The 26050-nt window shown below is 46.9% G+C and overlaps 1 protein-coding gene and 3 long non-coding RNA genes across 11 annotated transcripts in view; 3 read left to right on the forward strand and 1 right to left on the reverse strand.

Moving 5' to 3' along the window:
- The window catches only part of LOC106510559, a 26073-nt gene extending 23170 nt beyond the window's left edge, over positions 1 to 2903 (forward strand). The window contains exon 2 of the long non-coding RNA XR_001309141.2: positions 227 to 2903. This is a non-coding gene — a long non-coding RNA (uncharacterized LOC106510559). The remainder of the gene's footprint in view (positions 1 to 226) is intronic.
- Positions 1 to 26050, forward strand: part of RASGEF1B (RasGEF domain family member 1B) — a 699030-nt gene that overhangs the window by 628867 nt on the left and 44113 nt on the right. The window lies entirely within an intron of this gene.
- Positions 1076 to 13280, reverse strand: LOC110262197. 3 transcript variants are annotated; one of them, XR_002346909.1, is made up of 3 exons: positions 7168 to 13278; positions 4970 to 6289; positions 1076 to 4776 (listed from the first exon to the last, which is right to left on the reverse strand). It is a non-coding gene; the product is annotated as an uncharacterized LOC110262197 (long non-coding RNA). The 3 variants fall into 3 exon arrangements; XR_002346911.1 differs by having other exon boundaries at positions 1097 to 1213; positions 2680 to 6289; positions 7168 to 13280; XR_002346910.1 differs by having other exon boundaries at positions 2684 to 2767; positions 4224 to 6289; positions 7168 to 13280.
- On the forward strand, positions 16601 to 19062 carry LOC110262198. The gene is made up of 2 exons (XR_002346912.1): positions 16601 to 17455; positions 18287 to 19062. It is a non-coding gene; the product is annotated as an uncharacterized LOC110262198 (long non-coding RNA).

The following is a 26050-nucleotide window of genomic DNA, read 5'->3' on the forward strand; positions in this document are numbered from 1 at the left end:
CCCCTCCTAGGCCTTCCCACTGCCCTGCCCTCCCGAGAGCTGGAAAAGCACGTGATTCAGTCAAAGCCTGGAAGGCCTTCAGCGGACAGGGCGCCCCAGGCTGGACAAGAAGAGGAAGAGAAAGGATGAGGGGGAGGGAAGGGGCTTTGGGGAGGAGGCTGAAGCTGTCTTTGCCTGGAAGAACCATTTCCTTTTATTCTGACCTCGGGCCTGTTCTCATTTTAAGCTGTTAATTTGGAAGAGCTCAGCGGTCGCCACAGGCAGACACACGGGGCCAAGCCTGCAGCATCCTAGTCCACCCTACAGCCCTTTCCTAGTCAAGCCCAGCAGGACGGGGATTTATATGCATCGCGTCCACTTGGCCTGAAAGGCTCCGCACCTTCCGCAGGGTGACTTGCAGAGATGCTTCAGCAGGACTTTCTAATTCCTACGAAAGGCCGGGAAGCCCAGGGAGGATTGCGGCGTTTTCACAACTAAAGAAGAGAGGGAACACACACCCTCCACAAAACCCAAAACTCTCGGAAGAGATTTCGCAAAGTCTCTTCTACCCGTTTCTCTGGACAAGTGTCGCTTTGTTTCGAGTGTTTCTCATCCTCAAGGGGAGACCTGTGGAGACGGCCTCGGAGTCCCCAGAGAGCAGCAGGGTCTCCAAGGCGTGAGCTTTCCTTGCTGCGCTGATACCAGATAGTTGCTGGGGAGCAAGATGGGTTCCTTCATTTAAATGAGAATTACCTGGTTTGGCTTAAAGAAGCAAGAATTAACTGTTAGCTCTATCACTTAACCCACTGCTGGGATGTGTCTATCTTTTTTAAGGAAACCGAATACAGTCTTGGCAGCCACAGCAGCAGTAGAGGGTGAGGGAAAGGATGAGAAAGATGACCCTTGGTTCTAATTGAAATGACAGCAGCAACGTCTGCAGAACGCACCAGTCTGCACTGAAATGTTACCGCCATCCCAATTCGAGTCTGGGCCCTGCCTACCCAAATGGTTAACCACATCTTCACCCACCTTGCAAAGCAATGTTGTGCCCACCTCCTTAGGTCCCACTCCGGGGACTCCAGTTCCGTAACAGGCTGCCCTCGCAAGGGAACGCACAGCTCCAGCATCCTCAGGTGCCCAAGTCATCGTCGCCCCTTCCCTCGGAGCTCTGCCATTCGGGTCCACGCAGTGTTGACCCACTGAGATGACGAGACGTCCTGGGGACATCATAATCCTAGGGACGTGGCGGCCGAAAGGTCAGGTTACAATTTTCCCATCTTTTCCAAAAAGCCTTTCTCAAGCTAAGGCGTGTTCAGTATTGTAATCAAAATATACTCAACATTCAAACGTGTACATTTCTGAAGCAAAGTATTTTCTATTATGAGGGTCATTACAGTATTAAAGATAGGGAGTCAGAGGGAAGAAAAAAAAAACATGTGGGAACCAAGAGAGGTAACGGAAGATTAGTTTTCCAAATCGAAATTCTATTCAATATGCCACCGTTTTCTTATTGACTAATGCCTGCTTCTCAAAGATCTCAAGATACTTTACCAAAACTACCTTTGTATTATTGTGGTCCTAGGTTCTGAATTTTGTAACTTCCAAAATGAGCTTTTTCCCAATAACACGAGAGAATCCCTTAATCTTTTATAGCAGATCCGTGAAGCATCATTTGGGAGAATAATGCTGTCCTTTTCCGTGGACCCATGTTGCCGTTGCCTAATCTAACCTTCCGAGGAGGAGACCCCAGACTCTATAGGGTGGGAAGGGGCATGAGCGTCCTCAGGCCCCGTTCTCCTTAGGGAATGTGTTTTCACTGCAGTGCTGGAAAACACGGAGAAAGAAGCGGGGCAACACGGAATTAACTGGTTGTGTTGCACGTCACGAAGCAGGGTTGCCAGAATCAGGAGGACCTCAGATCCAGCGTGAGCCCCACACAACTGGGAGAGTTACAGACTGAGCGACTCTTGGGTGAAGACATGTCTGCAGCACACATAGATACCTCGGGAAGACACGTGTCTAATTCAGTTTCCCTCAGCCGGTTCTGAACAAATGCTTGTACCTATTAAGGGAACAAAGCCTGTTCCTGAAAGACGCCCTGTAGTTCTCCTGGCCTGAGGTTTCTCTCTCGGGCTCTAACGGAGGTAACCCCATTTTAACGTGCCTGTTGTCTATCGAAGTGGGTGTCAGGGTCCTTTGCCCTCCCAGGTGATGGCTTCCGAGGATAAGCGACACAGAGGTACCAGGATGGTCGCCTGCTCCAGAAACCTGCTGGGTTCTACAGAGGCTCTAAAGCTAAGGTTGCCCCTTTAAGGTGTGTGAGTGGAGGAGACTGTGAATCAAATATGGAGCTTCCTGTTGACCGTGACTTTGACATTGAAATGCGATTCCTTGTTTGCCCTCTGCTGTAAGCTCAGAAATGGAGCAGAACCCGTTCATTAAGACACTGGCGGCTTAAGACTTTTTAGCCACGGATGGTTTCCAATCAACGCCACCTCTTGGGAACATTCTTTGTCATTGTGAAGCTCACCTGGGGGTGGACAGAAAGATTTGAACAAACATGGTCATTTCTTCCCCACTCTTTCTGGCCTCGCTTTTGAGATCTGAAGGCAAGACTTTTGTGGACTCTGTCAATGCTTAGACTCCTCGATGAAGCCATGGAAAATGTGGGGTCAGGGATGATACACTTTAAGGACATACCTAGAAAATAGCTTCATCAGCAGGCATCATCTCCGCTTCACCCACGCGCAGGCTTTGAACAGTCAGCCCACCAGCAAGCGGCTAAACCCTGAGGAGTAAATAATAACACAATCCTTCATGGGTTTTTTTAGGTTATTTTTGGCCCTTGGTGTCCCAGATAGAGAAGTACACGCAGGAGACGATTTGTTTGTATGTTGGACTCTTTGCCCTGTGTGGAATTATTTGAAGAATTATTTAAAAAAAAAAAAAAAAAAGAAAATATTTTACTGTACAAGGAGTGAGAACGCAGTCATGGAATGTTCTTCTCCCATAGAACTTGCTCACTGGTGGCCCACAGGCCACATCCAGCCTTCAGACGTGCTTTGTGGGGCCTATGTGTGGTGTTGTGTTGTTTTTTTTTTCTATTTTTGTTTCTGTTTTGTTGTTTCTTGAGGCTGCACCTGCAGCATATGGAAGTTCCTGCTAGGGGTTGACTCAAAGCTGCCGCCGAGACCTGTGCCACAGCCCTGGCAATGCTAGATCCTTAACCCACTGAACCAGGCCAGGGATGGAACCCACATTCTCACAGAGACTACGTTGGGTTCTTAACCCACTGAGCCATAATGGGAACTCCCTGTGTGTGTGTGTGTGTGTGTGTGTGTTAATGAATTGACCTAGGAGCTCTTGTATGTGAACTGGAAATTTCACGTAGAAATGAAAAAAAAAAAGTCTATCAATAATGGGTCTACACGACCCTGAGGTAGGACTGAGGTAGCAACTGCCCCCTTCAGATGGGGCTCAGGTTCTCCAGTAGTCAGACATCGAGCAGAAATCGTTCCCCCTTCCAAATGCGGCGTGGGCTCTCCAGCCACCCCCTTTCAGTGGGCACAGGCCCTCTAGTTTGCCGCAGTGCCCCACACATCACCGCTCAGACCCCCCTGGAGCTTTTCCCAAGACTTTTGCTTTTGGGATCACTGCTCTGACAGAGTCTTTTTGATGAGATGTTGCTGAGCGATCAGCGCTCTCTCGGGGTCCTCGCGTGCCTTCCTTCCCAAGAGGATGAGCCATCGTTCCTGACGCCTGTCAGGTGCCGGGCACCACCCTCCACCCTCCTCTCCTGCGACCGCCACAGCCGCGCTATCGAGTAGCAGCTGTTTTACAGACAAGGCAAGTGGCGCCCCGAGAGACTGCGTACCTTGCCTGAGATCACACAGCTCTTAGGTGGCAGAACGAAACTGCCTTTCTAGGCCTGCCTGGCGCCAAAGCCCAGACCTCCGCTGACCCCCCCACGACTTGAGAGGACACATCACACGGACTCAGTCCTCTCACCACATCCCTTTTGAGAGTAAGGAATTCAGTCAGGAGGGGGCAGAGGGAAAGGGAAATTTTTAACTTGTTTTCCCAATTGCTACGTAATCATTTCCTTCTTAGAACTGCAAGAAAATTTCCTATTTTGGTTTTCGTAATGCCTCAGAACCCGCTGTGAAACGTATGTGTGGCTCCGGAGGCCGCTAGAAGGTTAGACCCACGTGGCCTTTGTTTTCCCACGAGCTGTGTGTTCTTACCTCTCAGCGCTGCACAGCTGCACGGAGCACGAATTGTCATAAAAATGGTTTCGTGCCAACCATACATATATAAGGGTCTTTGATTTCCCCCAGGCTTTGAAAATCTCTCTTAATTATCTTCCTGTGGGCGTCTTTGCCAAGTCTATCTTCATTTTCTCAAGTGTCTCCAGAGCACCACTTTGAGAGGAATTTTTTTAGAATCGAAAACCTGCCCCACGACCTCGTGTGGCGAAGGGTCAACGCAAGTGAGAAAGTTGACTTGAAAACTTATTCCAGAAGCTCCAGCTGCAGCTCAGATCTGATCCCTGTGGGAATTCCATTTGCCACAGGATGGTTAAAAAATAATTAAAAAAAAAAAATGCATCTCATGCTAAGAGAACTTGACTTGTATTCCTGACCTTAGCAAAAGTGATTTAACCGACTAGCTGTTGGACTGCACGGAGGGGTAGTTAGTTTTAGGTGTCACCTTGACTGGGCCTTGGAGGGCACGGATATGTGGCCGAACGTTGTTCTGGGTGTGTCTCCTCGGGGGCTGTTCCCAGATAAGATGAACCTGTGAACCAGGGGACCGAATAAAGTAAATTGCCCCCCTGATGTGCGGTGACCTCACCCCATCGGTTGAAAACTTAAACGGACCCAGAACAACAAGAAACCCACCCCCCCACGCTGCCCACCGCCCTCACCCCCTGCCGCCCACCCCACGCCCCAGGAGGAAGAGGGCCGTCCTCCTGCCCGAGTAATTTGACCTTGGTCTTTGCCGTCTTTCGGACTTGGACTAAACCATCAGCTCTTCGTAGCTCTCACGCTTACAGCTTGCAGACTGGAACGCACACCAGCAGGCCCTCAGATGCCAAATGGAACCACACGTTGGCTCTCCTGGGTCTCCAGTGCATGTCTCAGGGCGTTTCGGACCCTGCAACCGTGTGAGCTAATTCCCCGTGGTAAATATAAGGCTCCTGCTGTTTCTGTGTCTCTGGAGAACACTGACCAGCCCAGTGGGCCAGGCAGGCGCCCCTGGGAAAGTGTCCTGCCCTGCTTCTCCTAGAAGCAGGTTCCAGGAGGAACTAAATGGGCTGGGGGTTTGCTGAGGGACGTGCTTGCGAAGGCTGAGCGAAGTGGCAAGGAGCAGGGCCAGCCTTCAGCCCGGGATGTGGGTCTGAGACCTTTGAACGCAAAGAGGGAAGGAAGGAAGGGGGAGTAGGAAGCGTTTCAGACCAGGCACAGTTCTGAGAAACTTCTGGTCATCCTGATGGAGAGTCCCCAAGCCAAAAGGGCCCACGCGAGGAAGTCCCCCTTGAGACGGGACTGGCCCAGCCCGCGTTGCCCACTGTGCTCGGCTGTGGCTGGGAGCCGCCGTGGGTGAGTGCGGCCTCAGGGTGAACACTGCAGGGGACCCAAACCCTGGCAGCTGGAGGATGCTAATCTGCGGCATCCCGCACCAGGCTCTCTGAGCAGGGTACCTTCATGAGCTCTTCTTCTAAAATGCCCTTCTGCGTCTAGAAAGCCCACCAGCTTTCCCAAGATTTGGTAAATCACAGAGTCTCCGTGTGGGAGGGACAACATGTTTTTAAGGGGGGATCCTAGGGAATTACCTTACAGCACGTGGTCTTACCTAGATTGTCTGTTTACTAAAGCCAATCTCCGAGCCATGCTGCCCACAAGCAAGAGTGGGATAGACTGGGAAGGCTGGCGATGGGAATCGGGAGAAAGGGGGCACAGAAGCTGGACTGTCAACTCTGCTGAGGCCAGTGGCCTGGGAACAGCAGGTACCCACCTTTCTAGATGGTGGGCAAAGGATCCGATTTTCGAAACCAATAATACATCAATCCATAGACCAGCTTCGGTACCCACACCCCGTTTGACAGACCTCTGGCGAAGACTCTGAGGATCTGGATACATTTCAGTAGAGCTGGGAGGAATATGGCAGAGACCAGCTTTCCTTAGCTGGAGCCGAAAATCTCCCGTGAGTGGGCAGGAAAAGATAGGAGGCCACCTGTTCTTCTGGCAAACCACAGAGTGCTTGTTTTGTTGATTGATGAAAAACCAAGTTCTTTCTTTCGTGTCTCCTTTATAGGAACAAAAAGTATTAGCAATTCAGAAGATTTCCGTGGGCTGGGCTTCCCCGTAAACATTCTCCTTCCTTAATGTATTTCCCCGCCTGGACAAATTAAGAGAACTGCCACTTAAAGCTTGTGACAAACGACCTTGTCAGTTAATTCTGATGGCATCGCAGTGATGAAACAGTAGTGCTAGACAGGCATTGGAGAGCCTTTGTTGTTACGTACAGGGAAATTGAAACCCAGAGAAACAAGGGATCATCCAGGGCCACGGGACTGGCTGGTGGCAGAAAGAGGTGGGAACCCAAGGCTTTAGTTTTGAGGCCAGAGCTCTGCCCACTACAGCAGCCTAACTTTCCTCTCTGGGTTTTTATTTTAAGTTCTTTACATTAAGTACGTACTCGGTTAGCCCAAGCTTTTTCATAACTCCTTCCTAGAAAATCACCTTTTTCTCTAGTTAAGAATTTTGCAACCTGGGAGGTCCCACTGTGGCTCAGCAGGTTATGAACCTGACTAGTATCCATGAGGATGCAGGTTCGATCCCTGACCTCACTCAGTGGGTTAAGGATCCGGCGTTGCCGTGAACTGTGGTGTAGGTCAAAGACGCAGCTTGGATCTGGCGTTGCTGTGGCTGTGGCAAAGGCCGGCAGCTGCAGCCCTGATTCAACCCCTAACCTGGGAACTTCCATATGCCTCAGGTGTGGCCCTAAAAGCTAAAAAAAAAAAAAAAGGAATTTTTCAACCAAACTTAATTTTAGAAAAACAAAAACGAACCCCCCAAAATATGGCTGTGCTGCACACTTGTGCCACTGTGATCGCCTTGGGAATGGACAGTGGCAAAAGCCGAACATAGACCCTGTGAGGGGAAAAGGAGGTTCTCAGCTCACCCAGCTTTGTAACTGGCAAAGCCAACCCTTGTCTATTGTTGTGTGAGATCCTGCAGCTCCTTGTCTGTAGACTCAGAAACTTCTCCGAACTGCAAGGAACCTTGACAATTATCTGGGAGGAAACAGAGCCCCAGGAAAAGCAAGTTAGGACCAGAACCCACACTTTCTGACGCTTAGCCAGATGACTGCCTACAACAAAATACTCTGGAGCATCTGCAGATGAGGGTTTTAAGACAAGCAGAGGCAAACAGGGAAGCTGTGTCAAAAGTCAGAGCGCACCGGCCGTGGGAACCGCTACTGAGTCCTGCTTTGTGTGCCAGGCAGTGTTCTAAGCGCTTCGTTCGTGTGGTTGGAGGACTTCTCTCACTGGGCCAGGAGTCAAGGTCACCGTGTCCCAGCAACAACACAAACCTCAGTAGCCTTGTAACAACAGTGGCTTATTTCTTGCGTGTGGTATGTGGGTTGTTATGGTCAAGGCGCGCACTCACATGGCTTCTTCATTCAGGATGAGGCCTGAATGAGACGTCCCTGTGTGAGATGTCACCCTTGCAAGACGGGTTAGCCCAGGAGTGGGCTTTGGCCCCAGCGGACCCTAGCTTTCACGTCTGGCCTCACATTTAATAGCTGTGACACTTTGGGGAGGTTGTTTAATCTCTCTGAGCTTTAAGTGCTCCATCTGGAAAAGTGAAATATAATCCCTAACATGCTGGATTAAATAAGATAAACAAAATGCACGGAATATGGACTAAGCGCCCATTGATTTTTTTTTTTTTTCTTTTTATGGCCCCACTTGCATCACGTGGAAGTTCCTGGGCTAGAAGTCAACTTGGAGCTGCCTCTGCGGGCAACACCAGTTCCAAGCTGCATCGGCAACCTACACGGCAGCTTGTGGCAACGCTGGATCCCTAACCTACTGAGGGAGGCCAGGGATGGAAGCCACATCCCCCCAGAGACAACACCGGGTCCTTAACCCACTGAGCCGCAACAGGAACGCCTCTCACTCGCTTTTGTTGTGATTATTGTGGTTACATGGAAGATGAACTGGTGTGGGGTGTGCATTTGAATTAACTGCACCACATCCCAAGAGAGGTGTTAAGTGGACAATTTGAAAGGTGGGCGCCTTACATGATACACTCATCAAAGAACCACGGACTCATGTCTGTTTTGTGAGCGTCTACTGCGCTATTTTTTGACAAGCTTTAACTCAGTTGGTTCTCCTGGTAAAGCCTGTAAGGAAGATACGGCTGGCATCACTATTTTACAATGAAGAATCAGATTCTTGTTTCTTAACTCAGCCCAACCTGCACCGCTGATGAGAGACAGAGGTTGAACTCAGGGCCCCCACCCTCGAACATTCAAAGTTTCGAGCGGCAGAGCCAGCGATGGAGCTGCATTTAGTTTAAAAACAAGACCTCCCCTGCCCACCCGCCCTCAGACGCCCCCACACTCCCCATGAGGCTGGTCCTGATTCCCTGCTGCACCTACGAAAGGAACCACCCTGCCCGTTTGAACAGCACCTTGTGGGGACCGGAGCAGGTTCTGTGGTTCCACTCAGCTACCTTCTCACCATCGCAGACAGACAGCTCTTTCGGGGAAGGTGGTTGCTGCCCTTCCAACTTCACCGTCCCTTTCTGTGTTTTTGACCAAGATCCCTGAGGCCAGGGGTGGATGCCGTGGAAATCTACCCACCCAGGTAGTCCAGACCCACGTGGAGTTCGGGCCTTCACCATTCACTACCTGTGTGACTGGGGAAAGGCCCTCATCCTCCTTCGGCCTGTCTCTTCCCCTCATTTGCAAATCAGATGGTGACCCCAGGCTCAGATCAAACAACGAAGAAAGTAAGGTGGTTTGCAGACGGAATCGCGATGTAAACGCAGCAACAACTCTTCCTGCAACGTTTCTGTCCTGCGGTGGCCACTGCAGGAGTGGGGGACTTCTGGGCCCTTGGTCCCTGGAAGATGTCAGAGTCTGGAGCCACAGAATGCTCCCTAGGGAAGCAGGTCGCCCCACCCTTGGGTCAGACTCCCTTGAACTCACATACAACCCGTTTCAACTCTTCTTCTGTCTCCCAAGTGCAGCTATATTGAGTCATTTTTCGCTCAAGTGAAAGTGTCACATTCACAGCTCTCCCCCTTCTAGTTTGAGGTTAATTTTAGCATTACCTGTGCAGATTACAGCTTTCTGATCCAAACGAGCCCTACTCAAGAACGAATGGAAGCCGCTCTCTGACTTCCTTAGCAGTTTAATTAATATTAAGCTTTGCCATTTCTTAGTGAGCAGATTCTGGCAACAACGTCTACCGTAGTGTTCTTTCCTAATAATTTTCTGTATGAAGATCTGACAAATTGGCTTCTGAAAAACCCACAGCGCCAAGATGGCATCTGCCAGCTAGTCTCTGGGAAGAATGTGATACGATCAGAAGAAAGCGTGATTCGCATTGTTCGACGCGTCAGTCGGGGGAGCCTGACTTTGCTTCTCCTTCTAAGTCGATTCCTTAAAAACATTGACTCATCCCAGGGAGCAGCGGAGAGCTGCCTTTTCATGCACACCCGCTTTTCACTCCTGCTGTCTCCGAAACAGCCTTGTCCCTGTTTTTCTGTCCCTTTCCTCGAGCATATGATCTGGCCTGTGGAAGGAGACACCAAAATGCCAGAGCAGTGGAGCGAATAATCGGCATTTACTCTGGGCTCTGCCCGGGTTTCCAGCCAGGGGGACTGCGGATTGAAGGCGTGGGGTCTCTCGCTCGGGGCTTTGTTCAGCGGGCCTGCCAAGCATTGCTCTTCCAGCCCCTAAGCCTGTGCCAGACTGTTAATGTCTTAATGCTTATTCAAGTGTCAGGGAGTGCTGGCAGATGTCAGGGAGAACGGGAGGCTGTCAATAAGGAAATTACTTCCATTCGCGGGGTGATTGCCGCAGTCTGTCAGGTAGCGTTTGAGAGGATGTCAAGCTGCAGAGACGGAAGCGGAGGAAAAAAGAAGGTGACAGCGAACAGCATGGGGGAGGGTCCTTTTTTATAGAACGAAGTCATTTCAAGATATTTTATTTGCCTCATTTCTAGAGCGAGACACCAGATGCAATGTCACAGGTCAAAAAATAATCAAGCCCTCGTTGCCTCGTTCTGAATGAAGACGGGAAGCGTCCGCGCGCCGTGGCTGGGCCTCTGCTTTTGACCCCCGACGGCTCGTTCCGCCCCGGCCTGAGCGGGCGGCGGGAACCCGGTCCCTGGTCCTCGGGAGACACCTGGGGTTTTCCCTGCGTCCCCCACTTCCCTCGGCGATGACGTCCCCCTGCCGCTTGCTGGGCGCAGCAGATGGCACGGCGAGCCCCTGTCCACGGACGTGTGCTGTAAAACGCAGGCTTGACATGCACGGGAGGAAGCGGCTTCCTCTTCGCTGTGCGGTTTGACAAGGAGGCATCTGCATCCCCCATGAGGCATCTGCATCCCCCCCCTCCCCCGTGTGACTGAGCCGGCGCCTGGCTCTCCGTGCGCGCGTGGGGAGGGGGCTCCGGAGCAAGAGGCCTGAAGGCCGTGTTGCCTCGGAAAGCTCTCCTGGTTCTGCGTTTGCTATGGTGATTCTGCTCATGACCGCCTCACGCCTGTAGAGCTCTCCTCCTGTCTCTTTACTGTCTTTATCCCCCTACCCCATCCTCCTGTGTCTGTTTATGTACTTGGATGAGGAGGGGGCAGAAATACTCAGATGCAGCGGTCCAGTTACAAGGGGGACATGCACGGCACACGTTACCAAACTTGCTTTTTTTTTTTTTTTTTTTTAAAGGGTTGCACTTGCGGCATATAGAAGTTCCCAGGCTGGAGGTCCAGTCGGAGCTGCAGCTGCCGGCCTACACCACGGCCGCAGCTGCATAGCATCCTTAACCCAGCGAGAGAGGCCAGGGATTGAACCCACGTCCTCATGGATCCTAGTCAGGTTCGTTTGCACTGAGCTACAATGGGAACTGCTACAAAGCCTACTTTTTAAGTGAAAGGATGGGTATCTCAACTCACCCTGGAAACATGAGACACCTCTGACATTTACCCTGGTTGATGAGAAAAACACTATCGCACTTAAAGGGAACAAGATGGAAATTCCGTTCATTGGTTAACGATGGCTTTGGGGGCTGTCTACACTTAACGTCCTGTAGCTCTGCTGTAACCTAGCTCCCTTTAATACTTTAACATTTTCCTCAGGAGGAACAGAAGAGAGGAATCGAGGCACATAGTTGTTTTGGGCCTACTTCAGGAAAAGCCGATATCTTACTGATGGATGCTCTGGGGTGACAGGTGCCCAGGAATGCGGGAATCAAGGACGGAGAACCTCCGCCCATGGTGTCTGAGTCAACCAAGCCCCTGAATGATGCTGCTGCTGGGACTGAGCTCCCTGGGGAGAAAAAGGCCTGGGTTAGGGAGTTCCCCACGTGGCTCAGTGGAAATGAATCTGACGTAGTATCCATGACGAGGCAGGTTCAATCCCAGGCCTCGCTCATCAAGTTAAGGATCTGGCATTACCATGAGCTGTGGTGTGGGTTGCAGATGCGGCTCACGGCTCAGATCTGGTCTTGCTGTGCCTGCAGTGTGGGCCCGCAGCTGTGGCTCAGATTGGACCCCTATCCTGGAACCCTCCATATGCAGCAGGTGCAGCCCTAAAAAGACCGAAAAAAAAAAATGAGGTGACAGCTGAAGTCCACACTTGGCTTGGTGGCCCCATGGCTCCTGCAGGACACTCCCTACCACCCCTCCAGGCCGGAAGATTCCCTCCAGAACGAAGGCAGAGTGGTAGTCGGATCTCAGACAGGAATGTGCTCCACAGCACCCCCCCCCCCCCCCGCCCCGCTGGGCTGTGTGCTCACGCATTTCCAGGGCGCATACCTCCAGCACTTTAAAACTAGCGGTGGAAGAGGCTCCTGGCCTTTTGAAGTGTCCTGGGAACCTTTGAAGTGCTCTCCCCGAGGGGCCGTGGGCAAATTTCCTCTCTGAAAAAATGTGGCTTTACTTAACCCATCCCCCGAGGCAGGGGGACCCCTCACATTTCAGGAAGGAGTAATTACGTTTCTATCGGCTGAATTTACAATCGCTTTCCTTCTTTTCCTTGCTAGGCTGAAGCAGAGAGCAATCAGCCTGGATGCTCTGTGATCCAAACGGGAGCTTTGGCCCATCTTTCCTCATTAAAACTTCCAGGTTCTTCAACCCACTCCCTCTGCCCCTCACTCACCAAGTCGGTCAGGCTCACCCCACCCCCGGTGTGCTGCAGGATTAAGCTCTGGGTAAAAGAGCATCGCCATCAATCAATCCAGGACTCATGCTGGAAGAAATACGTAAAAACACAGGAAAACATGTTAGGACAAAATTCTGGAGGTGCCAGAAAAACATCAACAAAGCACTGCGTTTCCTGTCTGCATTTATTTCCCATTGGTTTTCCACCACAGCCTGCGCATCTTACTGAAACATTCTAATTAAAAAAATTAAAATCCATAGGATTTTCAAAATATTTCCTTTTCTCCCCTATCCTTTCTGCGTTTCTGATTGCTATTTTTATAAATCTTTGTTTCTTTTATCCTGTTCTGTAACTGCATACTGGCCAAAGAGCACCGAGAAAAATTAAAATAACAAAGCCAACCAATTGCATCATTAATTAAGTACTAAGTGCTGGGTTGAACTCTTCATGCCATCTCACTAAGATTTTAGGACAATCCACTAGCCTGTGTTGCAGAGGAGGAGTCTGGAAACAGTCCCCAACTCACGGTCTGGGGGTTTGCAGTCCCAGCTCGAAGTCACTTCCTCAGGAACCGCCCCTCAGTTAGGACTGAACTTCTTTAAATGTCCTTATAATCTTATAACATCTTGTACCGTTCCTTCACACCTATGAGTTTGAAATTTTACAGTTATTTGCCTAATTATTTGATTACGTGTTTCTCCCTACTATAGTCCAAGTTCTAGAATTGCAGAAACCACATCTATTTTTGCCATCGCTAAGCCTGGTACGCAGTGGGACTGTAATACATACGGAATGAATAAATAATGGATGACTTAATTAATGAATAAATGAGTCTTTATCTGTATCCAACCCCAGAATTTGGGAGTTTTACATTAGGCAGCACAGTCGCTTTTTTTTTTTTTTTTGTCTTTTTGTCTTTTCTAGGGCCGCACCCGCAGCATATGGAGGTCCCCAGGCTAGGGGTCGAATCCGAGCTGTGGCCGCCGGCCTACACCACAGCCACAGCAACACCAGATCCCAGCCCCATCTGTGACCTACACCACAACTCACGGCAACACCGGATCCCTAACCCACTGAGTGAGGCCAGGGATCGAACCCACAACCTCATGGCTCCTAGTGATTCGTTAGCCACTGAGCCATGACAGGAACTCCCACAATTGCTTTTTAAATGGAGTCCTAGGTGACAGAATATGCAAAGGACTTTATAATATACCTCACTGAGTAGTACCTGCTCAATGGCCTGGGTTTGAATCCCAGCTCCACCGCTTTTAGGTATTTGATCTTGGACAAGTTACTTTATTTCTCTGTGTCTGTCTCCCCATTTGCAGAATGAGCATAGTAGTAGAACTCGCCTCATAGACAGGAGGATTAAATGACTGTGTAAGGTCCCAGAGCCATGCATGGTGGCTAGAAGCTTCTGTGGACATGGCAGATACTGCCATTATTCAAGAACTTAGCACCACCACGTAAAATGTCCCAGGCTCATTTCATTCAGACTTCCCATGTGCTCGTGTTCTTTCATTGACTCAAATCCCCTGTTCTCATCCTTCTTGGAGGAGGAGCCTACAGGTACGAATCTTAAAGACGTGGCCCCAGGTTTTTCAGCTCAAACAGAAAATACCCAACAGAAGTCCATCTTGAAGTCTTTTCTTTTTTTTTTTTGCCACACCCATGACATGTGGCAGTTCCTGGGCCAGGGATCAAGTCCGAGCCACAGCAGTGACCTGCGCCCCTGCGGTGATAATACCAGGTCCTTAACCTGCTAGGCCAGCAGGGAACTCCCATCTTGAGATTTTTTTTTTTTTTACTAATCTTTCATTCTCTAAGTGACGATAAGTTACTTTAACACTTTGAACATGTGTTATAAATGTTCTTTTTAGCATATCTAATATTCTCCCAGTGAAGCCCACGTCCTCTGCCAAGTCGATCAGTGACCATGGAATGAGACAGAGGGGTCAGGGCCTGACCCAGTGTCCCCGTCCCAGATTTCATCGCATCAGACCTATCAGCGGTCTGGTCTTGTTTTGTAAGACTGGTAACTGCTTCTGGTCTTGTTGCCTCAAGTAAAAACTGGAGTTGACATCAATAGGTGGTTGTGATGGTTCTATGAAATAAACGTTCCACAGGCCCTGGTAAGTCGGAAATGCTTAGTAAAAGTTGACTTTCATTTTATTGAAGTAGAGTTGATTTACAATGTTATGTTAGTTGCAGGTGTACAGCAACATGATTCATATATATATTAAAGCAAATGGTACACCTATCGTATGCATTGTGCTGGGCAAAGTGCGAGCAATACAGCAAAAATCCCATACTTTTTTGTGCTAGAAAACACCCGCAAAGAAGTGTTGACCGAAGGCAGTAGATGCTCAGAGCCAAATAAGTAAACCACAATTCCTTTTCATCGTATTGATTGCCTGTGAAGAAAGAGTCCCTTCTTTTTCTTAGATGGAATTTTCCTGTCATTGTGTGACATCGCCCCATCTCTCGTGGATTTCATCAAGAGCTCCGTGGGAGAAAGATTCATTTTGCTTTACATCATTACTTTGATTTTATGTAAGCACTAGCCTTGGAATGAGTTTCTTTCAGCAGTGGTTTCTGGACTTTATAGAGCGTGTGTTTTGATATAATCTAAAACCTTGAAATTCTGTTAAACAACAAAAATCAAGATTGGAAATTATCTTGATAATTTTTTGTGAGTTTTTTCTTGAGTCTATGTTCTAGGTCTGGGACTATGAGAAGTAGGCACAGTTTCAGTTTCAGTTTTAGTGAAATTAAGAAGAATGCAATTGGCTTTGAAACTCCACAACAAGCATAAACACTGCAAGAATATCTGGGATTTTTTTTCTATTTAAAAAAATTACATTTTCTCAGGACTTTTGGTAGAGCTCTCTAGGAATATTAACAATGTTGAGTGTGTGGTATATTTGCACAACTTGAACATGACAGAGTAGGAACAGGTGTCTTGAGACGCTTCCTTCCTGTCTCTCCCTCTCACTGTCTTCCACCTGCATAGTGCCCATGTCTTCCCACAGACAGCTGACCATTTATCAGTTCCTTGTTCAGCTGCCCAAGGTTTTTGTGCATAAGAAAGAACACAGTACAAATATATATTCCTTCCCGTTTCCTTTTATATACATTATAACACATACTACACGATAATCTGTACCTTTTTTCATTAAACGGTATATGACCATTTCATTTAGGTACGTAGTTTCCTGATTATTGTCTCGTACTTGCACAATGTTTTGATTCTGTGGATGTATCAAAACTTACTTATCCAGTTATCTGATGAATGACAGTGAGTCGCTGCTCATACTTTACCTGAGGACATGAATTGCTTTGTTCCTGTTATTTCACGTACTGAGTGGAATCTATCCATAGGATCATTTTCCTTAGCTTGTGCGGCTGGATCAAAAAGTATGTGAGTTTGTAATCCTCCACAGCGATGGATATTTGCTAATCTTATGAGTGAAGGAAAAGAAAAATCTCAGTATAGTTTTACTTCACACTTTCATTCATTTGAGTCCGATTGAGCTTTTGTCATCTGTGCAGAAAACCTTTTCAGATGCAGACTTTGTGTTCATGTCTTTTGCTGATTTTCTCTTGGGTCATTGATGCTGTTCATTCAGAAGGGTCATAAATTAGTGTATAGTCACAATTCCTTAAGTTTGCTCATGGGATAGACCTCTTTTTTAGAAGGTGGCCATTCTTACCTCCTTTGTATTTGACGCTGCAGGTGGTTAGTTTTGGCAAAAGCCCCAACAAACCATGGATCTTCTTATTCTGTTTTTAAGGTTTGACCAAAGTTGAATTTGAACAAGTAGAAGCGTAACTATCCCGAAATTCCTTCTCTTTCTATTACACTCCCACGTGGTTGAAGTTTGCTCAATATATTTCAAAGAAAACACCAATTACAAACTCCCAGTCTTTCTTCTTCTGCAAGTAGTTTTAAAATCACTTCACCCACTCTTACAAGAAGAACAGAAAGGAAGAACTGATGAAGTAAAAAGAAAAAAAGGAGTGCCCATCATGGCTCAGTGGTTAACAACTCAACTAGTATCCATGAGGACACGGGTTCGATCCTTGGCCTTGCTTAGCAGGTTAACGATCCAGCAGGGTTGCTGAGAGCTGTGGCATATGTTGTAGATGAAGCTTGGATCCCACGTTGCTGTGGCTGTGGTGTAGGCAGGCAACTACAGCTCCAATTCAACCCCTAGCCTGGGAACCTCCATATGCCACGGGCGCGGCCCTAAAAAGACAAAAGACAATAGTAATAATAATAATAATAAGAGTTGTGTACAACAGAATTAATCTAACACTATTACTAAGTGACCGTTTGCTCTTTTTCCCTCTCTTAGAAGTTTGAAACTGATTTTTTTTTTTCAATTTATATACAGTTTTCAGAAACTTGGAAAAATATTGGCATAGGCTGATTTCTCTAAACATGCTATAGAATTAACCTGCTGGCCTCACAGTGCATATACCACATAGAAAACAAAGAAAAAATGGAATGTGAAAGGCGGATGTGGTCGTCTGTATGCTGAATATTAGTTAATTGATGGATTTGGCTTGTATTATGGAGTAGCAATTACAAACCAGGCCTTCTGCTGAGCACCACAAATATGTCTTAGTCGATGAGAAAGGTGTACCCCTTCCCTTAGAGCCGGTCTCCTAAACCCAACCCTCTTTACCCTGATTACAGGGACTCTCATCTGGAACACGTTTACAAAAATACCAATGCCTGGGCCGCCCGAGGCGAGAAATTCTAGGGGTGCAACTCAGGAACAAGTATTTCTTAAAACTCCCCAGATGATTCTGAGTGAAGCCAGAGTTGGAAACCACTGATCTAACCATACCCCAGAGGTAGCTACGAAACCACAAAATATTTTGAAGAGGAAGTGGTCATGGAAATTTTCATGTGATGTAACATGAACTGCATAGCATCGGCTTTGAAGCATTCTTACCATGTTCAGCTTAAGAGCAACAAAGCTCTAAGACCAATGTACGGACAACTCCGAGGCTCCAAGGATAAGTTAAATGGCACCTCGAGGAAAACTGTCAGGCAGTTCTACAAAGCGGTAATTTCCCCCAAGACAGAGTGATTGGTTTTTCACAAAAGGCAGTGAATGTCAAGCCAGGCAGAAAAGGGCTGGGAGGGGGTGGGCCTGATACAGATTAAAAGAGAGCAAAGAAAACAACACCGAAATACAACACTTTGATTATTCTTGGGGATAATTTTGAGGGACAGTTTAGGAAATTTAGATGTTGAAATATATACTAGAAATTAGGTGATACTAGTTAACATTTATGCTGCTTTTCCTTAGGGTTTTAGACGTCCTTATTTTAGGAGATGCATGCTGAAGTATTCAAGGGTGTTAGCATTTTCGTTTTATTTTATTTTTGCTTCTTAGGGCCACACCTGTGGCATGTGGACGTTCCCAGGCTAGGGGTTGAATCGGAGCTACAGCCGCTGGCCTACACCACAGCCACAGCCACAGCCACGCAGGATCTGAGCCACGTCTGCGACCCACACCACAACTAGTGGCAAAGCCGGATCCTTAACCCACTGATGGAGGCCAGGGATCGAACCCGAAACCTCATGGTTCCTAGTCGGATTCGTTTCTGCTGCACCACGACGGGAACTCGAAGGGTATCAGCACTTTTAATGGTTCTTCAACAACCCCAAATGAGATCACACATATAAATAAGCAAATATGGTCCTACTTTTTCCTCAGGAGTTTGAAAGGGCTGAGATATTAAGGATGAAAGAGATTGCTGAATAGTGACGGTAATTAGATTTAATGAACTAACATTTATTGAGGTCTAGGTTCCAGATACTGTACTCATTACTTTATGATGTGCAATGTTATTTCATTTTTAAAGCAGGCATTGTTATTTTAATTTCGCAGATGAGAAAACGGCAGCTTGTAATGAATCAACACTTGTTCAAGTTCACGCTGAGCCAGAACTTGCACCAAGTTCTTCCTGTTTCCGTTGTGGGTGATCTTGATCATAACGCAGCGTCGCCCTGCCCCCAGACTGGAGGCACCTCTCACGTGGTAAAGGAAAGTCCACTCGCTGTGTATTTACTCCCATTACAGCGCTTATTACGCCGCCAGCCCACCTAGTGTCCGTGTGCCTGCCCTGTGCACCGCGTCCGCCTTGGTATCCGAAGACCGTGGTGGAGTCAGGCCACCGGGCCCAAGTCTTGGCTCTGTCGTTTATTAGACATTTGTTCTCAGGCAGTTTGTTAAAACCTCCCTCAGTTTCCGTTTCGTCTTCTCTGAAGATGGACATAAGATTAAGTGCTTTATAGGACGGCTATGCTGATGAAATTTCTAGAGAAAGCCCTTAGCACAATCCTGTCACGTAGTAAAAGCTCAGACGTGCTGTCTGTCCCCCCGCTCCCCGCCTTCTGAAAAACGAACTGGGTTTGGCCACAAAGGACTTCTGCTTATATAGAGGAGCCCCTGGTGCTCCCAGTGACTGCCAGTGCTGGATCCTGCAATTGTACCCATCAGCAATCAACTTGGCATCAGGGACCATGGCTCTGAATCCATAAAACCTACAATAGGAGACCTCAGCGAGTGTTCGTGTGTGTGTGTGTGTGTGTGAACATTACATTATCGGTGATAGTCATTGGGACTTCATTTATTTCAATTGTGTCAGGTATTAAAATTTCTTCTAGGAACTTTAAGGTATTTGCAGTGGGTTTCTAAAATTCAGGTGGAGGAGTTCCCTTTAGGTGTGGTGGGTTAGGGATCCAGCATGGTCACTGCAGCAGCTTGGGTTGCTGCTGTGGCATAGGTTCTATCCCTGGCCCAGAAACTTCCGCATGCCGTGGGTGCAGCCAAGAAATGATGATAATAATAATATAAAATTCAGGCAGAAATGGTTATTTGTAATACATTTGGGGACTGTGAAAGGTCATCGTAGGGAATTGGAATAGTATGAGAGAAGTCACAGAGATGGGAGAATGTCAACTATTTTCCCCAGAGACAAGCAGTCCATTCAGTTGGATGACTATATATGTAAAAGCAAAAATAAGGGGTAAGTTTGGAAAGTTGGGTTGAAAACCTCAATTGTTTCCACATAGCAAACCCCTGTCAGTCTGGGGGCAAGTGGGCCCTCCAAGTTTCTGCGATACCGCGTGTCAGAGCTGGTCTCCTCTGGCAGTGCATGTGTGTACATCGGTGTGGGTCTTGTTGGGCCAGGATGGGCTGGAGCTGGTCCTTTCTCGGACCTCTGAATGCAGTGGGGCGGGAAGACGAAGCAGTGTAAAGGCAGTTTGGGGACAGACAAAACAAGAGGACGTAGCCGCCGACTGCTGGGGCAGCAGGGTGGATTCTCATGCTGACCTTGAGGTCTCGAGCCCAAGTAACCGCAGAGGAAAGACACCACCACGATCGGAAAAGGGAAAGTCGTAGCGGTGAGCTGTTTCCAAGGAGGGGAGACATTTCCTAACGGAAAAGGGGAGTTTGTCCGACCTCTGCTCCCCTTTCATTAATAACACCGCAACCCCTGAGAGAGGCAGGTGCGACCCGCGACCCCTGAGAAAGCCGAAGACTTAAAACCACGAGATCTGGCTCTCCTTAACGTAGGTCTCAGAGCACCTGACATCTTATGAGCTAATGCATGGGCACAGAGCAAGGCTCTCTTGGAGCCGGTAGGCACAGACTGGCTTAGAACAGCCCTAGCCTGAAGCTCACGGGTGTTCCATGGCCCATAGGGTCTGTAACTCCATCTGCTTTATGGACAGTCTGGCTGAGGAAAAGGGTAGAATTCAGAGAAAGTAAGTTTTGGGGAAGAACACATTAGATCGAAAGGCAGTCATATTTTCATTCCTTTACTTATTCAATAGATATTGAACACCTATTAAATACCAAGTATTGTGGGAATTATAGATTAGGTCTTTGCTCAAGTGTGTTTTTTATTATAATTAATCTATTAACATTTTAATTCTAAATCTAATAGTAAGCATATAAACGGGTAAATAATTTTAGCAAATGATACTATTCTTTTAAGGTTTTCTTGAAGTTTCTCTTCATTCTTAGAAATGACCTGGAACTTACCTGCCCTGGCCCTTCTCGTGACTGACCCTATGGCCTGCAGGTGTTACTGCAAAGACACCTCCCTTGACCCTCTAAGTGGAGCCCCACCCCGTTCTCCATCCCAGTAGTGAGCTCCATCTGTAGTGACTGCTTATTATTTACTCTCCTGTTTAACGTCTGTCTCGCCCCCCTGGATGGCAGCCTTATGATGGCAGGGATCTTGTCTGCTTTGTTCCCATTGGGTCCCAACGCCTTTCCCAGGGCCCAGCCCCCAGAAGGGTCTCAGTAAATATCTGTAGAATTAAGGTGACCAACCATCCCACTTTGCCTGGAGCTGAGGGTTTTTCTCTAGACATAGAGTTTTCTGTACTGGCACTCGGATAGTCCCGGGCAAATTGAGATGATTGGTCACCCCTTATGGAGTGCATATCCATTAGAAAAGAAATTAGTTCCCCAAATTAGTCCCAGACCTTCCATCATTGAAGCTGAATGTCAAGTCTCATTAAGCCGGACCCAGAGCAGAGGCATCACTACGCCGTGGTGTGTTTAGTGACAGCCCCTGCCTCCCGCATAGGCTGAGCTTTCGGGGGACGTGAAAGCAGATCCCCAGGGACTCTTTCAAGCATCCTGATCCCTCTAATAAAATAGACACTGAACTCCAGGGAAAGGATATGCCATTACCTATAACCATAACCAGGTCAGTAGAGCTGGGTCAAGTCCGCCACCCCCGGGCCGCCTCAAGCCTCTGAGGCGTCCCACTGGAACCAGTCGGAAAACTGACAAGTAGAAATGGCCTTAGTGTGAAGCAGCATATCCGCCGGCTAGAAAACACCTCTGGCATCGCATCTCCAGCCCCCACTGGACAGCTGAGGAACGTGAGCATCGGAGACGTCAGCTGCTCCAGCAGAGACCGAGTCCCGTAGGCGCCTTGTTATTTTGTCCTGCACGGACCAGGGTCCCCTTTGAAATTGTGGTCCCTGCTCTTGCTCTAGAGGTGAGAAAATGAGCCTCTTCCGTTGTTTGCGCTCAACTGGCTGTCCTGTTTCGCATTTTCTTCGGCGTTTTATGTGCTCTGGAACAAGTTCTGTCAGCTTTTTTTCAAAGACATTTCAATATCCTGGCTGGTGCTCCCTAAAATAACTGTCTGACAGGTTCAGACCCCACCTTTTCCTCAAAGCATGGGTTGATTACTCCAAGATTTAGAGTAAAAAACTTCACCACTATGTAAGTTGCAGATAAGAAATAACGAAAGAAAGAAAGCAAAAGAAAAGAAAGAAAGTCTAGGATTTTCTGTTACGGCTCAACAGATTAGTGTCCATGAGGACTCGGGTTCAATCCCTGGCCCCACTCAGTGGGTTAAGGATCCAGTGTTGCGTGAGCTCTGATGTAGCTCGAAAATGCCCCTTGGATCCCGTGTCGCTGTGGCTGTTGTGTAGGCCCCAGCTGTAGCTTCAATTCGACCCCTAGCCTGGGAACTTCCATATGACGCAGGTGCAGCTGTAAAAAGAAAAAGAAAAAAAAAAAAAAAAAAGAAGAAGAAGAAAGTCTAAAAACTCCTGTAAAAGTTTACGAAGCCTAATAGAGTCACCTTACTTATCAAGCCAGATATTCCTGGAGTTTATGTCATTGTGATATACTTTATTTTTTATTTTTGTCTTTTTGTCTTTTTAGGGCCGCACCTGTGGCATATGGAGGTTCCCAGGCTAGGGGTCTAATCGGAGCTACAGCTGCTGGCCCACACCACAGCCACAGCAACGTGGGATCCGAGCCGCATCTGTGACCTACACCACAGCTCACGGCAATGCCAGATGCTTAACCCACTGAGCAAGGCCAGGGATCGAACCCTCAACTTCATGGTTCCTAGTCAGATTCATTAACCACTGAGCCACGATGGGAAGTCCCATTGTGATATAATTTAAAGGCTTGATTCTGGCAAAATACATATCAGTGTTTTCCTCACCAACATAAAGACACAGACCAAAATCCACATTTTTATGTTGTATGTTCTGAATCAAAAAATGACAACTGTCTGCCATTAGCCTTAATGCAGAGGAAGGGTTAACCAAAATCGCATCTATTTAGAGATGTTTTCAAAACAGTATGTCCTAGTTCAACTATTTCTGGAGAAAAAGTAGAGCTTGTTATTATTTTGAAAGTTAGAAAGTTTGGGCTCACAACTGCCTTTTCTAACAGCTGGTGTTTAACTTTTAACTTAGGAAGGCAAGGCATTTCAAAAAGAGTTTGTTATAATTCTTAACGACAACAGCAACAAAAGCAACAGAACTTAAGACAATTGTTTGATTTATCTGGGGAACTTTATCCAGACTAAGGCATTTTAGTTGACCCTCTGTTAGGAATTTCTTGCTGTGAGAGATGTTAAATTCTTACTCCACAGAGCAGCCCTGCTCCCTCGGAACTCTTTTTTCCTTACGTGCTTTTGCTTAGGAGACCATTTCTCTGGAATCCTTGAGCAGTATCGTCTGGGCCAGAAAATTCCTATTTCTTCCAACTCTTTCTCGACTACGTAGAGGTTTGCAGAGAGCCACAGCATGTCCTTCCATCCCATTTGCAGACCCAAACCCATCTCCACACATCCACCGAGACCCTCTCAACAGACCTGAGAAGAACGGACCCTTCCGCTACGAGGGGGACGAGTCCATTTTTCCAACCTCCGCGTTCCTTTGGTTCTTGCCCACTCTTCAGAGACAGCTAGGGGAGGAAAGTATGTGGCTGGTTGTAGATTCTAAAATCATCCCTAGTTAATTCCAAACCCTGGACACAGTAGTCACGTGCTGGGGGTGTTGGTCTGTGGGAGATTCGGCTTGAAAGCAAGTTTCCCTCAAAGTCAAAGCTCCTTTGCGTGTTTACTCACAATACACATCACAGTCTGAGAGAATATACACACAATCACATCAAAACCCAGAGGAGGCTAATTTTGATAAATGTTGTGAGATGCTAACACTTTTAACACATTTTGCACATATTATAATTTTGAGTAGGGACCAAATCAAATTCTCTGGACTTTTGATTAACAGTTGTACTTTATTTTTTAAAAAATTTTTCGTTATGGTTGATTTACAATGTTGTCAATTTTTGCTGTACAGCAAAGTGACCCAATCACACACATATATACATTCTCTCTCTCCCATTCCCTTATCCTCCATCATGTTCCATCACAAGTGACTGGATAGAGTTCCCTGTGCTGTACAGCAGGATCTCATTGCTTATCCGCTCCAGATGCAATAGTTTACATTTACTAACCCCAAACTCCTAGTCCATCCACTCCCCCCCCTTGGCAACCACAAGTCTGTCCTCCATGTCCTTGAGTTTGTTTGTTTGTTTGTTTGTTTTTTCCTGTAGAAAGGTTCATTTGTGCCATATTTTGGATTCCAGATATGAGTGATCTCATATGGTATTTGTCTTTCTCTTTCTGACTTACTTCACTTAGTATGAGAGTCTCTAGTTCCATCCATGTTGCTGCAAATGACATTATTTTGTTCTTTTTTATGGCTGAGTAGTATTCCATTGTGTATATGTACCACATCTTCTTAATTCATTCATCTGTCAATGGACATGTAGGTTGTTTCCATGTCTTGGCTATAAATGTGATCACTCAATGAGTAGAAAATGGTAAAACGATCACTTTACCAGTATATTTTGCCTTAACACATAAACTTTATATATAAAAGTTTAAGGTTATGTGGGAGTTTCCACTGTGGCTCAGTGGATTGTGAACCCAACTATTATTCATGAGGATTTGAGTTCAATCCCTAGCCTCTCCCAGTGGGTTAAGGATCCTGCATTGCCGTCTAAGTTGCAGATGCAGCTCGGATCCCATGTTGCTGTGGCTGTGGCTGTGGCCGGCATCTGAAGCTCTTATTTGACCCCTAACCTGGGAACTTGCATAGACTACTGCAGCCCTAAAAAGAAAAAAAGGAAGTTTAAGGTTATGTAAACATCCAATTTTGATCATAAAAATCTTTTGGGTTTTTTGGGAGAAATTTACAAAATAAAGTATTGGCACCTGTGTACCTACCAACCGCAAATGATGATAGTGAACATTTTGTCACGTCTGCTTTGTGTCTTTCTGTATGAAAGACATCAAACACTGCACATGAAGTTGGAGTCCCCCGTGTCTCCCATCCCCGGTTCCTCCCCCACCCCTTCCCAAGGCTGGTCATGCTAGTTCACTAGTGAAATAGTTAAACTACATGATCTGCTCCACTTGTTTCTGTGCAGAAAAATATACTTAGCATTATGTTTTTCCACAGGAGTATTTAAATACAGTGTACAGAAGTGCTGATTTTGCTGTGAAAATGATGAAAATCCATGAGACAAAATGAATGTTTGGACATTTTACAGAAGTAAACGTCACAGAATTATCTAGAATTCTCAACAATGCTGTAGTATTCATGAGATTATATAGTCTTATGAAAGTCAATTATTTTATTTTATTAGCAGAAAATACCTTAGGGATATGTTTTCATGATGACACCAGCAAATGCTTATTATAGAAGTACTTTTTTGCTTTTTACACTTGCACCTGCAGCATACAGAAGTTCCCAGGCTATGGATTAAACAGAAGCTGTAGTTGCGCCTATGCCACAGCCACACCAACACCAGATCCAAAATGCATCTGCAACCTGTGCTGCAGTTTGTGGCAACACCGGATCCTTAACCCACTCAGCGAAGCCAAGGAGCCTCACAGAGACATCAGGTCTTTAACAGGCTGAGCCACAACAGGAACTTCTAGAGAAGCTTTTTGATCAACATAATTTCTTTCTTTTCTTTTTTTTTTTTTTTCTTTTTAGGGCCATACCTGAGGCATATGGAAGTTCCCAGGCTAGGGGTCGAATCGAGCTGTAGCTGCTGGCCTGCACCACAACCACAGCAACGCCAGATCCGAGCTACGTCTGCCAGCCACACCACAGCTCATGGCAATGCTGGATCCTCAACCCACTGAGCAAGGCCAGGGATCAAACCTGCATCCTCAAGGATCCTGCCATGGGTTCATTTCCGCTGAGTCACAACAGAACTCCCGATCAACGTAATTTCTTGAATATATTTTATGAAGTCTGATTAGTAGTCTAGACTATGCTTACTTTAATGATAAAGCAATCAAGAGTTTGCTATTTTAGTATTTTGCATAAAGGTATTAACAATATTTAGAGAATTCTAATAAAATATATTAACAACATCTAAAGAATTCTCTTGTATCACTTCAAGAAATATCTAGTAGGGAATATTTGTCATCTGTATTTGAAAACAAATCATACTTCTCTAATGTCAAAGTAGCTCCATAAACTTCAGGCCCTGTAGGAATAATTAGGACATAAAACCATGTAGTTTTTGAAATCTTGGGCTTATCATCCAGGCTTTTTGACTTGTGTAATTTTGCTGTTATCTTGCTGGGTGGCCTTGGAGAGATCATTGCATTTCTCTAGGATTCAGCTTCCTCACCGCAGAAGTGCCTGGGCTGGTGGCATTGAGGTCAGGGAGATGAAAAGAGATGGTCGTTAATATTTCGCCTGGTTCTAAAATGCTACGTTTCTATTATTCATTTTCTGCCTTCATACTCATGTTCTAGGACATAGGTTAATAATTAGTCAAAAGCGAGGGTGC

This window comes from Sus scrofa, chromosome 8 (genome assembly GCF_000003025.6).
Source record: "Sus scrofa isolate TJ Tabasco breed Duroc chromosome 8, Sscrofa11.1, whole genome shotgun sequence".
In the NCBI taxonomy this organism is placed as follows: domain Eukaryota; kingdom Metazoa; phylum Chordata; class Mammalia; order Artiodactyla; family Suidae; genus Sus; species Sus scrofa.